Source organism: Spermophilus citellus, assembly GCF_964194105.1.
Source record: "Spermophilus citellus genome assembly, chromosome: X".
In the NCBI taxonomy this organism is placed as follows: Eukaryota; Metazoa; Chordata; class Mammalia; order Rodentia; family Sciuridae; genus Spermophilus; species Spermophilus citellus.
This window is the reverse complement of record NC_138190.1, coordinates 147,354,205-147,373,537: the sequence shown is the minus strand read 5'-3', so window position 1 is coordinate 147,373,537 and position 19,333 is coordinate 147,354,205.

The following is a 19,333-nucleotide window of genomic DNA, read 5'->3' as shown; positions in this document are numbered from 1 at the left end:
TGTTTTTGAGCTAGTTAAGTGTTTAATTTACAAAGAGCCTTCAAAAAGATATATTTTCCAAAGCAAATCATAAAAGGACAAATACTGTAGGATTCCATTTAATATGAGGCCCCTAGAATAGTCAAATTCATAGAGACACAAAGAAGGGTGGATGCCAGAGGCTGGAGGGGGGGAGGAGAAAATAATATGGAGTAGTATTTCATGGGTACAGAGTTTCAATTTGATATGATGAAGATGTTCTGGAGATGGATGATGATAATAGTTTGCACAAAAATGTGAATATATATTGTGTGTATTTTAAATTTTTTTGTAGTTGTCAATGAACAGCATGCCTTCCTTTATTTTTTTATTTTTACATGGTGCTGAGGATTAAACCCAGTCACTCACACATGCTACGCAAGTACTCTACTGCTGAGCTACAACCCCAGCCCTGTTGTGTGTATTTTGTGCCACAATTAAGTGTTTAAGATGTATTCTCAGTTCCACTGTCTATTGCATCTCCGCCCATGGTTAATGTGTACTCCTGTACAGTAAAATTAAAATGAAAAAACTGCTTTGGGAAACGGTCAAGCAGGAAAGGCTCTGTCAATCCCCACATCTGAAAGAACCTAAGGAATAAGAATTTTTCACATTGTTGGCACCACCGTGTCTGATGGGGGAAACTATGGGCTTATAACAGTGGCACTGCCACTTTCCAAGACCAGCTATACTCGTCACCGTTGGATGAATGTAAAGTCAAAAAGTGTGGGCTATGTTTTTGCAAACTCCAAACAGCCCCACCACATACTGTATTTGGCTTTGAACTTGAAGTTTGGTTGGGCCTGGACCAATCACATCTTCTGAACTATCTGGAGTTGGGAGCACCTTCTCCTAGGCGACCCAGATAGGGTCTTAGCTGAGAGCAGGTAGGTGGGTTGACTTAACCTGTACCTCCAACTCTGAGCCTACTGTTTTGGTCTGTGCTGCCACATCTGTGATCTATCTTTTCTTCTTTTCTTTATTTCTCCTACTCCCCCATCCCATGATACTGGGGATTGAACCAAGAGACTCTCTACCAGTCAGTTACATCCCTAGCCCATTTTATATTTTATTTTGGGACAGGGCACTAAGTTGCCTCAAATCGGTGTCAGCCTCTGGAGCACTACCTGGTCTATTTATCCCAGGTTTCTCTTTTCACGATGTTGTTACATTGAAACTGGGTTTTTATTGTAGGACAAAGAAAAATATGAAGTTAGCTTTATAGTCCCTGATCTCCAGTGTAAGAAGAAGGAACTGTAATAGGTCATGTTGATTGGAAAGTTCAATACACACTTTTTTAAATATGCTTTTAGGGGGCTGGGGCTATTGCTCAGCAGTAGAGTGCTGTCTGGCATTTGAGGGGCGCTGGGTTCGATCCTCAGCACCACATAAAAGCACCATATAAAATGAATAAATAAAATAAAGGTATTGCGTCCAAGTACAATTAAAAATATTTTAAAAAATAAAATATGCTTTTATAGATTGCTTTATTAGATGCATATTTCCTAGAACGGTCTGTCAAAAGAAGTACAAGGTGTGTAGTGAGCCAGAAACTGGTGGGCAAATGGCCAAAGGACAATGGAATCAACGTGAAGGGATTCTCACTGGCCAACCTGGTGACAAACAGAACATCAAAAAGAATTCACGACCGGAATGGATTCAAACACACAGTCTTTGAAAATGTCTCACTCAAAACCTTGTAAAACATTTAAAACCATTCCTGGTGAGCTTCTGCTGCTGCTGACACCTGTTGTTTTGCGTGTGTCTAATTTCTTTGTACAAATGCAGCACTTGACTTTTGTTTGCTTTTGTTTTTACTGTTTGAATGCATTTGGTTTCTTAGCTGCCAGCCATTAGTACCGGAACCTTTGGGGTTCCGGGAAGGGAGCGGGTTGTTTGCCGCTTCTTCGGCTCTTGGGCACCCTCTTCTGGCGATGCGGCGCGGCTCTCGCATCCAGAACCCTTTGCGCAGCAGCCCCAGCCGCTTTCGCTTTTTGCGCCTTTTCTCTCCCTGCCGGATCGCCGCCGGTTGCAGTGCTGGTCTTGCTGGGATCTGCCCTCAGATATTCCTACGCAGGGTCAGGCAGTGTCCTGTGGGGCTAGATCTTGTCGGATGCGTTCTGGGTACTGCTGGGATCCTTAGTACTTTCCCCGCTGCCTTCCCACACCCTGGTGGCTTGCGATCATAGTCTTCTCCTTTCCTGTCTGCCCCTCACCCCCTGGCTTTGAGTTTGTCAGTTGTCTGTGGTCCCTTGTTTCGTGAAGGTTGTAGATTTGGGAGGGTGTTATTCGTTCTTGTATTTTTTTCATGTCTTTAAGTGAACTGAGGGAACTCGGGTTTTTGTTACCTTCCTTTCCTGTCTGAATCCGAAAAACCTTTTTTTTTTTTTTTAAAGAGAGAGAGAGAGAATTTTTTTTTTTTTTAATATTTATTTTTTAGTTATCGGCGGACACAACATCTTTGTTGGTATGTGGTGCTGAGGATCGAACCCGGGCCACACGCATGCCAGGCGAGCGCGCTACCGCTTGAGCCACATCCCCAGCCCCCGAAAAACCTTTTTTAAAAAATATTTTTTAGTTGTCAATGAACTTTATTTATTTATATGCGGTTCTGAGAATCGAACCCAGTGTCTCACACATGCTAGGCAAGGGCTCTACCACTGAGCCACAACCCCAGCCCCGAAAATTCTTTTTTACATCTTAAAAAAAGTTGTAAAATATGCATAACATAAAATATGGCATCTTGGGGCTGGGGTTGTGGTTCAGTGGTAGAGTGCTCGCCTAGCGCGTGCAAGGCCCTGGGTTCGATTTCTCAGGACCACATTAAAAAAAAAAAGGTATTGACAATTACAACTAAAAAATAAATATTAAAAAATTCAAATTATTAAATATGGCATCTTAACTGTTTTCAAGATACAATTCACTTGCAGTAGTACATTCACATTATCTTTGTTATCAAGTTTTTGTGGTTGTTTGTTTGCTTTTGTTTTTTGAGATGGGGTCTTGTTATATTGCCAAGGTTGGCCCTGAACTCCTGGGCTCAGGTAGTCCTCAGCCTCAAATAGAAGTGACTACAGGAACGGGACACCAGCCCAGTCTCATCATTTTTGTATTAAGATCATCAATTCAATTTGTGGGCCAATTAATTTTTAAAAATGTTTAGCTTTCACAGACAGTGAAGATCAAGCAAAAGCTTGATTTATGCCATATATGCAATTAAAATTATCAACAAGACTTATAAATACAATACATTATTCCCTTTAACTGTTTTTCACTGTTCGAAATTCTTAGCAGAAACCAAGGCAGACTTATCTGAACCATAGCAATTTCCAGTAGTTCTGACATCAGAGTGTTTTTGTTGTATTTCCTGTATCTATTATTGTGTATATTTCCTTATCTGTTATTTTATTTCCTATATCTGTCACACCTTTTGTACATAGTGCAACAAGAGATTTCTTTGTTATTTGCATTGTTTTGGAAATGTTTTTACTGATTTTGGTTCTGGGAGACAGACACCTCCCTCAAGTTTAGTGCTTTCTCTGTAAGTCTGGGTGTCTCAAACCTGATCATTTCAGCTGTACATGAATGGCCTTTCTAGTGACATTATAATCACACAATTTGATATATCCAATTGTAGTTTGGGGAGGCGTGAGGATGGGCTGCGATTGACTGATGGAAATAACTCCTTTGCTGCAAAGCCAAGCGGCACACACTTGGCCATGAGCTGAGCCAACTGCCATTGGCCAAGTTCCCCACAGACTTGTACTAAAACTCCACCTGACGTTACTAATCAATGTAGTAGAATTTGAATGAATAAAAGTCAAGATTAATATGTTGTCAGTTTAAATTCCTCTACTAAAAGACAACTGCAAGACTAGGATTCTAGCTCAGTGGTAGAGTGCTCGTGTGAGGCATTGGGTTCCATCCTCAGCACCACATAAAAATAAGTAAATAAAGAATAAAAGTATTGTGTTCATCTAAAATTAAAAACTTTTTTTTTAAAAAAAAAGATAACTGCAGTTTTCAGAAGCTGGACCTGTTCATTCTACAAGTGCCTTCAGATTTTCTTGAGCATTTTCTATATAATGGTAGAAGCACCCCTTGACATGTGGCATCTTGGAAATCTGATATGGTCTTAGATGTCAGTGAGCTGTCTCATCCAGTCTGCACACTTCTAACCTGTTAAATAGAAAAGCAAAGATCAAGGAGAGGTTTTTACTGTGCGACTATTAGAAATAGAACATTTAGAACAATGCCAAAAATATTCCAGGACAGGTAATAACAGATGACTTACCCTCATCAGTTTCACTTGTTCCCTGGAAGTCCTCTGTAATTATGTCTTATTCCACTGGTGTTGGGCCAGCATTCAACTTCAGGAATCCTCCACTTCTGGAAAAATTTTGTCATAGGAATCTGAGCTTTAGGTCCTCCACAAGTTGAGTCTGCAAGGTTTTGAAAGCCCTTCTCAGGACTTTACCATATACTCTCAGGATCTCAAGTGGTAGTGCTGCATAAAAAGTCACCTGCTGCCAAACCTTTTTGGTTGTGCTGGGGATTGAACCCAGGTACTTGTGTGTGCAGGGCAAGCACTCTACAAACTGAGCTATATCCCCAGCCCTACCCCCCAAACCTAATGGCTTAAAATAACAATTTATTTTTCTCATAGGTTAATGTGTTGACTGGACTTTGATAGGTTGTCTTTTGTTCTACATGATATTGGTTGTAGTCACTCAAGTGACTTATTCAGCTGGGAGTTTCCCAAGTCTGGGACACTCACCATGGCTCCATTTTCATGTCCAGCAGTGGTGCTAGCTGTTAGGTGGTCTGTATTTTCTTCCATGTGATGTCTCATCCTCCATAGCTTCCTGCTCCATGTGGTCTCTCAAGCTTTCTATGGCATGATCCTGAAAGTCACTCACTACCACTTTTGCCACATTCTGTTACTCAAAACAAGTCACAGGGCCAGCTTGATTCAAGACCATAGGAACTAGATTCTACCTACTGGGAAGAGCACCAAGTCATATTGCAAAAGGACATGCAGAATGGGAGCGATTGTGGGAGCCATCTTTGGAGACAGTCTACCCATGTCTAAGAGAAAACTCACAGCACAGAAAAAAATTGTCACACAGTTGGCATTGGGGTCTCACTTTTTTTTTTTTAGAGAGAGTGAGAGAGGAGAGAGAGAGAGAATTTTAATATTTATTTTTTAGTTATCGGCGGACACAACATCTTTGTTGGTATGTGGTGCTGAGGCTTGAACCCGGGCCGCAAGCATGCCAGGCGAGCGCGCTACTGCTTGAGCCACATCCCCAGCCCGGCACTGGGGTCTCTGTGTTACTAAAGCCATTAGCAGACAAGGAGATTTAAATCTTGATATACTTCAGAAGATAAAAAAGTCATTGTGCTGAGAGTGCTTGTGCTGGCTCTTCCATAAAGATATAAGCATGTAAAAATTCATCCCCAAAAGTCATGCATTACTGAAACATATTGTCAATGTTTTTAATGACATGAAATTCACATGACATAAAATTAGCCATCTTAAAGTATACAATTCTGTGGCATTTAGTATATTTATAATATTGTGAAACCAACAGCACAGTTTAGTTCCAGAATATTTTCATTATCTCAAAATAGTGGCTCCCCATTCCCACTCCCCCCAGGCCTGGAAAGCCCTACTCTGCTTCCTGTATCTATGAATTTACCCTTTTTGGATACTTCATAGGAAAGAAATCATACAATATTGATTTTTTGTGTCCGGGCTCTTTCACATATAGTATAATGTTTTTGACATTTATCCAAATTCTAGTATATATCAGTACTTTGTTCCTTTTATCAAAATATATCTGTATTAAGGATATTTTAATAAATGTACAGGCTAGTTTTTGGCTCCCTGAGTCATTAAAATCTATGGAGCATTCTGACTATTGTTCCTGACATCCCCCTTTTATTCATGTGCACCATCCAGTGAGTTGCCCAAGCCAGGTGAATGAAGGAGAAGACATTGGTGCTCCCAAGCAGCTGTTCACCAAAGATGGTGGAATGAACACTTTTGTCAGCATTGTTATTCATTTGAAGACCAATCTCGGAGAAAGCCACTATCAAAGAGAGTTGCCAAAAAAGGCTGGCCAGTTGCACAGGTGCCAGGTTTTCTAGAGCAAGAAACATACATGGCTTTGACAATGTAATCAGAGTCACAATATTTAATAACAACACACAGCAGAAAGTAACCAGGAGGAATTTTAGCACATCCACAAAGAAACTTTGCTCTGTTTTGTTCGATTGCTCATTGTCTTGTTACTGGCCACAGCTGTGAAATAACCAGCCTGGGAACAGCATGAGAAAGCACCTCCATTAACAAAATTGGGGAATATGAGTTCCTGGTAGGGTGAGGAAAAAAAACATCTGGCTCTGTGCTGAATGCCTGGTGTTGAAAAGATATTAGTAGCCAGGCATGGTGGTTCACGAACTGTCATCCCAGCAGCTTGAGAGGCTGAGGCAAGAGGATGGAAAGTTCAAAGGGTGCCTCAGCAACATAGCAAGGCCCTGTCTCAAAATAAAATATAAAAAATGGCTGGGGATGTGGCTCAGTGGGTAAGCACCCCAGGGTTCAACCCAGATACAAAAAAGATATTGGTGGACTTAAAGCCCCTTATTGGCACCCAGGCCTCTTTATATCAAAATTTTAAAAACATTTATTGAGGACTGGGGCTGTAGCTCAGTGGTAGAGTGCTTGCCTAGCACATGGGAGGCACTGGGTTTGATCCTCAGTACCACACAAAAATAAAAGTATTTATTGTGTCCAGCTACAACTAAAATATTTTAAAAAATTTATTGACTTAATACAACTTTATGTGTATTGATGTAAATATATACTTACATATAGTCACATTAAAAGATGTTTGGATGGTGTTATTATTTAATTCTTTAAGACTTTATATTTAAAGTAAATTTTAAAAATCAGGCACAGCACAATGTTTATGCTACAGTGATTTTCTGGACTTTAAAAAAATTTTTTTAGTTGTATATGGACACAATACCTTTGTTTTAATGATTTGTTTTTATGTGGTGTTGAGGATCGAACCCAGTGTCTCACACATGCAAGGCAAGCGCTCTACCACTGAGCTACAGCCCCAGAACAGATTTTCTGGATTTAAAAAACAATTTATTTGTTCTATTTTAGTTATATGTGACAGTAGAGTGTATTTTGACATATTATACATACATGGAGTATAACTTCCCATTCTTGTGGTTGTACGTGATGTGGAGTTACACTGGTCATGTACTCAGATATGAGCATAGGAAAGTTATGTCCAATTCATTCTATGCTGACTCACAATAGGTGAGGGTGGGGTTGGGGGTTCACCAGAGGACAGTAGGATTTTCTGGATTTCAAATGAGGGTTATAAGGATCCATTGTGTGTATGCATTGATAAGAATACATAAGGGAAAAGAAGTAAGTATATTTCACATATTCTGGCTCTAAGGATTTTCATTCTTTTAGAGATTAACCAGGTAAATAGTTCTCACTAATTACCTCAATTTATTATTCAAATTATAGTAGGTTGACAGTGAAGAACAATTGGATCACAGTTGATGGATCAAGATTTGACAGAGAAATATGATACTCTAAAATTTTCCTCGCTTAACAAAGGGGAGTAACTTTGTAGGGCTACAGAAATCACTGCTATTGTTGGAAGTTGAAGAGGTTGGACTTCTCAAATAAAGACATTAATTATTATAACTCGATCTAGTTCAACTCATGACCTTAACTATTTAGTATAAGAAATGATAATATACATGAACCATAAGTATCCTGTTTAGGATGTTCCATTTAAAAAAAAAAGTTTCTTGTAAGAAATTAATAATGTATCTCAAATCTTGCAAAAACCAAAATGTATTCTTTGCATTATATGTAGTAGTGTGATTTATAATTAGGGAGAAGTCACAGAATTATCTTTTACATGAGAAGTAACAAAACAGAGGGCCTGGGGTTGTGGCTCAGTGATAGATCACTTACTTGCCTGGCATGCACAGGTCCTGGGTTCTATTGCCAGCATCACACCCAAAATACTAATGAAGGAACTTGGAGTTTTAGATTATTTTCTTGGCTTTATTTTACCAAGTGAAGTACAACCAGTGCTGCAACTTGATAATTGGGGCCCAAAAATTTGGATCACAAAAAGTAAGGGATGTGTCATTCAAACATGAACACAGTGAGCAACCCAAAGCCGCCCATTTCACAGCTTAACGTGACTCATGGGATATCATGGAATCTCCCCAACGGTTCACATCCACCTATTGGCCCAGTGAGGTGGAAGGGGCTGGATGATGCTAGGGGATTTCCTCCTTGCTTTCCCATTCCCATCAGGGTTTGCATGCCACTTCCACATTTGTCTCTGTTCTGTTGTTAAAACCCTTTAAATATTTGTAAGCAGTTTGTCACAGTAGCGATTACTGAAGCTTCTTTATAACTGTTCAATTTTGACCTGATAACAACATGTGTTTTCTTATCCTGTGACTTAGCAAGCAGGACATTTTTGGCAATGGAAGAAAAAAATCCAATGTTTCCATTTGTTTAGAGAAAGGATATATTTAGAAAAAAAACGAACTCCATTTAGACTTTTATTAATAGCCTAGTTGGCTTTAGATAGTGGTTTATAAATATTTTACTTTTATTTATTAGATTGTGATACCCAAAATTCTGATTTGATTGAATTTTTTATTTTCCCTTTTAAGCATTTAGATACTTTTGTGTACTGAAAAAGACAAGATAGTTTCAAAGCAACACCCCTGATGAACATTGATGCAAAAATTCTCAGTAAAATACTAGCAAAAATGCATAAAAACATATCAAAAAGATAGTACACCATGATCAAGTGGGATTAATCCCAGGGATGCAAGTTTGGTTCAACATATGGAAATCAATAAACATAATACATCACATCAAAAGGCTTAAAGACAAGAATCACACAATTATTTCAATAGATGAAGAAAAAGCACTTGACAAAATTCAGCATCCACTCATGCTCAAAACACTAGAAAAACTAAGGATAGTAGGAACATACCTCAACATTGTAAAAGTTATTTATGCTAAGCCCAAGGCCAACATCATTTTATTTATTTATTTTTTTGTATTCCATAATACTTCCTTGATTTTATAATGAAAAAAATTGCAAGGTAACTTTGAGGATTAATTTATACCCACCAACATCATTTTAAATGGAGAAAAATTAAAAGCATTCCCTCTAAAAAGTGGAACAAGAGAGAGATGCCCTCTTTCACAACTTCTATTCAACATAGTCCTTGAAACTCTAGTCAGAGCAATTAGACAAAAGAAAGAAATTAAGGGATAGAAAAGAACTCAAACTATCACTATTTGCTGATAACACGATTCTATATTTAGAAGGCCCCAAAACTCTACTTGAAAGCTTCTAGAACTCATAAACAAATTCAGGAAAGTAGCAGAGTATAAAATCAACACCAATAAATCAATTGCATTTCTATATACCAATGATGTATCAGCTAAAAGAGAAATCAGGAAAACTATTCCCTTTACAATAGTCTCAAAAAAAATAAAATATTTAGGAATCAATCTAACAAAAGAGATGAAAGACCTCTATAATGAAAAATGCAGAACACTAAAGAAAGAAATTGGAGAAGACCTTAGAAGATAGAAAGATCTCCCATGCTCTTGGATAGACAGAACTAATATTGTCAAAATGGCCATACTACCCAAAGCACTACATGGACTTAATGCAGTTCCTATTAAGATTCCAATTATGTTTTCCATAGAAACAGAAAAAGCAATCATGAAATTCATTTGGAATAGACGCCCAGAATAGGCAAAGCAATCCTTAGTGAGAAGAGTGGAGCAGGTGACATCACAATATCAGACCTTAAATTATACTACAGAACTATAGTAACAAAAACAGCATGGTATTGGCACCAAAACAGGCATGAAGACGAATGGAACTGAATAGAAGTCACAGAAACAAACCCACATAAGTACAGTTATCTCATACTAGACAAAGGTACCATAAACATTGGAGAAAAGAGCCTCTTCAACAAATGGTGCTGGGAAAACTGGAAATCTATATGTAGCAGAATGAAATTGAAGCCCTGTCTCTCACACTGCACAAAACTCAACTCAGAGTGCATCAAATACTTAGGCATCAGAGACCCTGCACCTATAGAAGAAAAAGTAGACCAACTGTTCATCAGTCAGCTTAGGACCTGACTTCCTCAATAAGACTCCTTAAAATCAAGAATCAATAAATGGGCAAAGGAACTGAACAGGCACTTCACAGAAGAAGAAAAATGAATGGTCAACAAATATATGAAAAAATGTTCAACATCTTTATCAATTAGAGAAATGCAAATTAAAACTACACTGCGATTCCGTCTCACTCCAGTCAGAATGGCAATTATGAAGAACACATGTAACAATAAATGTTGGTGAGGATATGGGGAGAAAGGTACTCTTATACATTGTTGGTGGGACTGCAGATTGGTGCAACCAATCTGGAAAGTAGTATGGTTGATTCCTTAGAAAACTTGGAATGCAACCACCTTTGACCCAGATATCCCACTCCTCTTATACCCAAAGGACTTAAAAACAGCATACTACAGGGACACAGCCACATCAATGTTTATAGCAGCACAATTCACAATAGCTAAACTGTGGAACAAACCCAGATACCCTTCAACAGATGAATGGATAAAGAAACTGTGGTGTATATACACAATGGAATATTACTCAGCATTAAAAGAGAATAAAATTATGGCATTTGCAGGAAAATGGATGGAACTGGAGAATATCATGTTGAGCGAAATAAGCCAATTCCCCAAACCCAAGGACTAAATGTTCTTTTTATTATATGGATGCTAAGCTAAAAAAAAAAGAGAAGGTAGGAAGAGAAGAATAGAATCCATTGGATTAGACAATGGGTAATGAAGGGAGGTGAGGGGAGAGGGGAATAGGGAGGACAATAGAATTAATTGGACATAACTTTCCTAGACTTGTATTTGAATACATGACCAGAGTAACTCTGCATCATGTACAACCACAAGAATAGCATGCTAAATAGGATATTATACTGTATGTCTGTATAATTGGCCAAAATACATTCCACTGTCATGTATAACTAAAAAGAACAAATAAAAAGTTTAAACAAAGAAAAAACATACTGGTTTTGTGCCCACAAAATCAATTTCTTAAGCTTCTTTAAAATATTTAAGTAGGCTACCATAAGGGCAGATTGACATTGTATGGGGATCAGTCTACACAGTTAGGGGTCAATCTTTAAGAAAAAAAGTACAAAATTAGTTACAACTTTTTTATTCCCTGAGAAAAAGAAAAGAAATAACAAATTGCAAGTGTTAAAAAAAATCAACAAATGGCGCAAAAATAACAAAAAAACAACAAAATACTATGATTGTTATTATTATTCTCTTTTCTACTTGACCTACATGTACTGTCTTTTTCACTATACTTTGGCTGTGTACTCTTAGATCACATATTCCTATGACAATGATTTGTAACATAATTCTCTCTGGAGAGAATAGAAAGATAAGGAAAACTTTTTCCATCCTGGTTGATTGAAATTTTTATTGTTGGTGGTTTAACACAATCTCCTTCCCATTTCATGAGTCTTGTCAGTAAAGCTGCCTCAGGAACTTCCTCTGCAGTTTCTCACTCACAGAGCTCCTGCCACAGGACCAGGTCTTTGGGTGTGACTGATCCATTTGCCCAGTACTCTGCCTGAATCCCTCTGGGAGCTGCTGGCACACTGTCCATGCAGCATCTGGCATGCCCTAGGCAGGCCCTTGCTGACCCTGGTTCTGTCTATCCTAGGCCCTCCTAATGACATCAAATGACCTGCTTGCAGCCTCCCCTGTCCCACCACCTACAACCATCTCGTGTGATTCCCATTCCTAGAGGTCAAGGAGGAATCAGCCTACTTGATGAAGTCCACCAGCCCTGGGATGATCACCCACCAGAGTGTGCAGGTGACCTGGGCCTCTGGTGCCTGGCTGGGATAGCCACCTGCTGCCAATACAGAAGTGAGAGCTTCACTGGGGAAACCTGCCTGGGCTTCCTACCCAACTGTGACTTCTTTTTCCTAAAGTTGAGAATGTCTCATTAGGAGCCAGTACTTTTATAGCATCAAAGGTTTGGGCTTACATTTTGAAATGTTTTCTTCCTGGAAACCAATCAAAGTAGGAGTTCAGTTGGCTCTGAGAGCTGTGGTTTCCTCATTTGATCGTTTCCCCAGAAGTGGGCAACAGTATCTACTCTAACATTGTTAGTCTCACACCAACATGTGTGCCAAGAAAAAAAGCCTCACCCTCCCCGGAAGAAGACTTTTACCAAATGCTTTGGCTTGGTGGAAGTTGTCGAGATGGCTTCCCCTGAGGACATAAATCTCTTCCCTGTGACTGTACCAGACTGACGGTCCTCAATGGGTGTTCATTGGTGGGATTTGATCAGTATTGGAACTCCTGGGTGGGGACCGACAGGTGGAGGGATGCTCCCCAGTGTGTGTGGTACTACCCTGCATCCACAGCTTTTCCTGCCTTCCTGAGGGCTTAGTCCAATTTGTGTATTTCCCTGGGATTCCCCCTTCTTCCAAGGGGAGAAGGAAAGATAAAGTAGTTAGGACCAGGGCTCCTGGACACTCTAAATAGGCTGAGCTGGCCATGACTCACCTGCTTCTCTCCTAGGACAGGACTCATTCCCTACAGCTATTCTCCAAATGTAGCAGGTGCCCCCAGACTCCCCCAGGAGCCCAACTGTTCTCCAGGAGTTTGTTCTCTGGGGTTGGTTCTCTTGTGATCCTATTCTATTTCCCCCAAATAATTGCATACATCTTTCCTATAGGACACAGACATCAACAAAATCCTGTGCCCTGTGTGTCTCCATAACATGCATAGCAGAGCTAGTTCTCCAGCTGCAGCCAAGAGGTCCACAGGGAAGGACTACTCAGCAGGCCAGGCAGAAGGCTCTGGCCTGTGGGTATAGTTACTCTGGCCTCAGGCTGGCAGCACAGAGAAGAAAAGCAGTAGTGTCACAATCAGATTTTCTAAGACTTCAATCTGGGAGACAGGGCACCTTTAGCAGTCTTCCTGTTTTTGAAGTGGAAGAAAATGTCCTAAGGAATCTTGTCAGTTTTGCATATTGGAATACAGCCATGATTCCCAGAAATAGGACTTTCAATCTCTGACCTTGAAAGACAAGAGGAACTAACCCAAACAAAGCAAAGAACCAGAAACCATGTGACTGCCAGACTCTGACAGATGAGAACTAAGAGACCAGCTGTATAGCTGTGACAATGTCCAACTTCTTCCATTAGTAGCAGCCTTTCTGGGAAGGAAGGTGGAGGACTTGACCCTTAGAGCACTTTTGGGACTTCCCAGACCAGCGCTCCCTCTGACAGCAACCAGCCAGAAGCCAGTGACCTTGGGGGAAACCACTAACGTGTAAAAGTTGGAGTCTCAGTCAAGGAGATGATGAGCACATGCCCAAAGACAGCGAGGCAGCCAACGAAGGACAACACTGCCTGAAGGTGAAGTTTTCAGGGACAGGTTTTAAATTTTTTTTAATATTTTATTTTTTTAGTTTTCTGAGGACACAACATCTTTGTTTTTACATGGTACTGAGGATCGAACTCAGGCCACACGCATACCACACGAGCGCGCTACTGCTTGAGCCACATCCCCAGCCCCAGGGACAGGTTTTAAAGAAAGGAGAGTAAGTAGACTTTTTTCTCTATTTATTTATTTATTTTGATACTGGAGATTGAACTCAGGGGATCTTTACCACTGAGCTACATCCCCAGTCCTTTTTAGGCTCTTTTTTGCGGAATGGTTTGCTAAGTTTCTGAGGCTGGCCTCAAAATTGTGATCCTCCTGCTTCAGTCTCCTGAGTCACTGTGTCCAGTTTGTAGATGATTTCTTTAATAGGTATAAAGCACATTAGTTTCCCAAGGGCTAAAAGTTTACTGTGTCTTTGAGCTGAGTGGGTTAAACCTAGGTCATGTTGACCCAGATAGAAAAGGAAACACCAGATATGGGAATCTTTTTTAAATTTTTTTTTAATATTTATTTTTTTTTAGTTTTCAGCGGACACAACATCTTTGTTTGTATGTGGTGCTGAGGATCGAACCCGGGCCACACGCATGCCAGGCGGGCGCTACTGCTTGAGCCACATCCCCAGCCCCAGATATGGGAATCTTAATTAGAAATAATGAGCAACGTGGTTGTGAGCTTCAATAAGAATCACAGTTCAAGAAAGTCCAATCTTTTTCTCATGACAAAGCTCTGCTTACAATAAAAGGGAATGAATGTGCTTTTTTTTTTCAGTTTGGAATGAAGTTTGCCCATTTGTGGACAGGATCTTTGTGTCATTCTTACTTCAAACTATACTGTTTCCAGAAAGATGGTGAGATGATTGATGAGAAAAGGAAAAACTTCATGCAGATGGCTGAAGCAGGGGACAAAGCCATGCTTCTGGTCAAACTAAGGAGTTTTCCTGGAAAGACTAATGACATTTACAAGCTTCATCAAGCAAAATGAGAAAAGGCGCAGGTAAACCATAGTATGAATGGAAAATGCACTGAATCACAGAGGCTGAGAAGATTTTTAAAATAATGGATATTGTGAATAACTGTATGTCAATACATTTAAAAATGCACTGGAAATGAACAAATTCCTAGAAAAAGAAATCACCTGTATTGACTCAAGAAAAAGCAGAGACCCTAAATAGTCATAAAATCATAAAATATTTATTATCAGTAATCAGATAAGTTCCCCCAAAGCAAACTCCATACCTAGATGACTTCATCAGCAAGATCTACCAAATCTTCAAAAATAAATACTTCCAATTTTATGCACACTCTTGTTTTTTTTTAAGAGAGAGTGATAGAGGGAGAGAGAGAGAGAGAGAGAGAGAGAGAGAGAGAGAGAATTTTAATATTTATTTTTTAGTTCTCGGCGGACACAACATCTTTGTTTGTATGTGGTGCTGAGGATCGAACCCGGGCCGCACGCATGCCAGGCGAGCGCGCTACCGCTTGAGCCACATCCCCAGCCCTAACCATTGCCTTTTTTGGTAAGGGATGAGGGTATAGCTCAGTGGTAGAGCCCTTGCTTAGCATGTAAAAGGACTTGGGTTCAATCTATATTACCACATGCACACACAAAAAGAATACACTTTTTTTTTTTAAAGAGAGTGAGGAGAGAGAGAGAGAGAGAGAGAGAGAGAATTTTTAATATTTATTTTTTAGTTCTCAGCGGACACAACATCATTGTTGGTATGTGGTGCTGAGGATCGAACCCGGGCCGCACGCATTCGAGGCGAGCGCGCTACCGCTTGAGCCACATCCCCAGCCAAGAATACACTTTTAACATTTTCTTTATTTTGTTTATTTATTTTTATGTGGTGCTGAGGATTGCCTCACATGTGCAAGACAAGCACTCTGCCACTGAGTCACAGCCCCATCCCCACAAAAGGATACACTCTCCATAGAAGGCAAATGTAACCTGCAATTAACACCTATCAAGGACATCATGAGAAAGAAAATTAGAGGCCAAGCTTACTCCTGAATATAGACGCAGAAATTCCAAGCACAATATTAACAATATATAAAAATGATAATATATATTATATGGTGATAAAACTATATATAAAAATATATATAACATATATATGTGTGTAAAATTGGTTTAACAATAGAAAATCATTTATTGTAATTAACCACATTAATAGATTAAAGAAGAAAAAATATATGACCACCATAAGAGGTGCACAAAAATCATCGGCTACAATTCATGATCGTGAAAAGATTGACCACTATCATTGCCTCTTTTACTCAACATCGTGCTGTTGGTCTTGGCTAGTGCTGTTGGGGGGCGGGGGGAGAAAGAAATTTTTAAAAAGGAAAGAAAAAAAATAAAAGCAATTTTTAAAGGAAAAAAAAGAAAAAAACCCTGTCTTTATTCACAGGTGATTCGATATGTATTATAAAATACCAAAGAAACTAAACACAAATTACTACAATTACCAGGAGAGTTTAGCAAAGTTGCTGGATATAAAATCAGTGTGCATCACAATGGAATATTACTCAGCAATAAAAGAGAATAAAATTATGGCATTTGCAGATAAATGGATGAAGTTGGATAATATCATGCTAAGCGAAATAAGCCAATCTCCAAAAAACAGACGCTAAATATTTTCCCTGATATGTGAGTACTAATTCACAATGGGGGTTAATAATAATCTACTTAGATTAAGTAGAGCGCAATGAAGAGAGGGGAGGGGCGGGAACATGGGGATAGGAAGGACAGTAGAATGAAACAGACATTATTGCCTTATGTAAATATATGACTGCATGATCAATGTGATTCTACAACATGTACAATCAGAAAAATGAGAAATTATACTCCATCTATCTATTACATATTAAAGTGCATAAATGCATTCTTCTGACATGCATAACTAATTAAAATAAATTTAACCAAAAAAATTGATATGCAGTCCGGGGTTGTGCCTTAGTGGTGGAGTGCTTGCCTAGCATGTGTGAGACACTGGGTTCAATCCTCAGTACCACATGGAAATAAATTGAATAAAACTCCATCAACACTAAAAAAATTTTTTTGAAAAATCAGTGTGCAAAAATAATTTCTATTCCTATTAACAACAAACAGTCCAAAATGAAATTTTAGAAATTAACATACAATTTACAGGGATGAGGATGTGGCTCAGTGGTTAAGCACCCCTGGGTTCAATCCCTAGTGCCCAAAAACCCAAAAACATATAATTTGCAATAGCATTTTTTTTTTACCAAGGATTGAACTCCGGGGTTCTTACCTACTGAGTCACATCCCCAACCCTTATTTAAATATATTTTTAGTTGTAGTTGGACACACAATATCTTTATTAATTAATTTTTAAGCTTTTTTAACACATTCTTTTTTAATACCTTTATTTTATTTTTTATGTGGTGCTGAAGCTTGAACCCAGTGCTTCACACATGCAAGGTAAGCACTCTACCACTGAGCTAAAGCCCCAGCCTCCCCAATACTTTTTTAAAAATTTGAGACAGGGTCTTGCTAAGTTGCTGAGGCTGGCTTAGAACTTACTTTTTATTTTTTAAACTTTCAGACAGGGTCTTGTAACTTAGTGTAGAGTCTCACTAAATTGCTGAGGTTGGCCTCAAACTTTTGTTCATCCTGCCTCAGCCTGTTGAGCCAGGATTAGAGGTGTGCACTACCACACCTATCTACAATAGCAGTTTGAGTTTTTGTTGTTGTTGTTGTTGTTGTTGCTGTTTGGTACTGGGAATTGAACCTAGGGGTGCTTAACGAGTCTTACTAAGTTGCTGAGGCTGTCTTTGAACTTGTGATCTTCCTGTCTCAGCCTCCCAAGCTGCTGGGATTATGGACATGTGCCGCTGTGCCTGGTTTCTATAATAGCAATTTTAAAAGCACAAAGTACCTAAGAATATGTTTACGAAAAGATCTGTAAGTGATTTAGGAAGGAAAAGTTATAAAACTGAAATCTTTCTTCTTTTTTTTTTTTTTTCCATTTTTTTGGTGCTGGGGGATTGAACACAAAACACTGGACCTCACACATGCTAAGTACAAGCTTTATTACCAAGCCCCCACACCCCAGAAAATGTTTCTCAAGGAAGACCTAAATAAATGAAATATACACATATCCATAGATTTTAAAACTCAATATTGTAAACATGTCAATTTTTCAAATTCATTTACATATTCAATGAAATACCTATCAAAATCATAATGTATAAGCCGATTCTAAGATTTATATGAAAATACATAATTCCAAGAATCCCCCAGGTGTGGAGTTGCCTTAGTACAGTGTGGTTTGGGAGCACATATGAACAAACAGACCAATGTGACTGCATTAAGAACCCAGAAATAGCCCCTTGCTTATGTAGACACTTGATATATGATAGAGAGGTGGTGGCACTTAAAGAAATATGAAAAGGCTGAAACTTTTAATAAATTGTACCAATCTATGTATATGTCATAGATAGATGGAGTATAATTTCTCATTTTTCTGATTGTACATGTTGTAGAATCACATTGGTCATGCAGTCATATATTTACATAAGGCAATAATGTCTGTTTCATTCTAGTATCCTTCCTATCCCCATGTTCCCTCCCCACCCCTCCCTTCACTCCCCTCTACTTAATCTAAGGTAACTCTATCTTCCCTAGTGCCCCCCCTATCGTGAATTAACATCCGTATATCAGGGAAAATATTTGGCGTCTGTTTTTTTGGGATTGGCTTATTTCTGAGATAAAAATGCAACTGTTATGGTGGGCACAACAGTGCACGCCTGTAATCCTAGAGGCTTGAGAAGCTGAGGCAGGAGGATCACGAGTTCAAAGCCAGCCTCAGCAACTTAGAGAGGCCCAAGCAAGACTGTGTTTGTTATAGTTTAGATGTGAAGTGTCCCCCAAAAGCTCACATATGAGACAGTGCAGGAAGGTTCAGAGAAGAAATGATCAGGTTGTGAGAGTTTTAACTCAATCAATGAATTAATCCCCTGATAGGGATTAACTGAGTGGTAACTGAAGGTCAGTAGGGTGTGGCTAGAGGAGGTGGGCATCAGGGGTGTGTGGCTATGGGGTAAATATTTTACATCTGGAAATTGGAGACTCTCTCTATTTCATGATCATCATGTGAGCTGCTTCCCTCTGCCACACTCTTCCACCTGGAGTCCCAAAGAAAGGAGCTGGTTGTCTATGAACTGAGACTTCTGAAACCATGAGTCCCCAAATAATTTTTTTAAAAAATATTTATTTATTTATTAGTTATTGGCGGACACAACATCTTTGTTTGTATGTGGTGCTGAGGATCGAACCCGGGCCGCACGCATTCCAGGCGGGCGCGCTACCACTTGAGCCACATCCCCAGCCCCCCCAAATAATTTTTTCCTCCCCTAAAATTGTTCTGGTCAGATCTTTTAGTCACAGCAGTGAAAAATCTGACTAAAACACTGTTTCTAAATAAAAAATAAAAAAGACTGCGGATGTGGCTCAGTGGTTGAATATCCCTGGGTTCAAACCTCAGTACCAAAAAAAAAAAAAAAAAGAGCAATTGTTATAAAAAAGAAAGAAACAATACCTATATCTCATACCATACCATATGCAAGAATTAATTTCACATAGATTAGAAATCTAACAATGAAGGACAAATCTATAAATGTTTTACAAAACATCTGAGAGTATCTCCATTACTAAGAGTAAGCAAGCAGCTACATGGATGCTTGCTTTAGAACTGTGC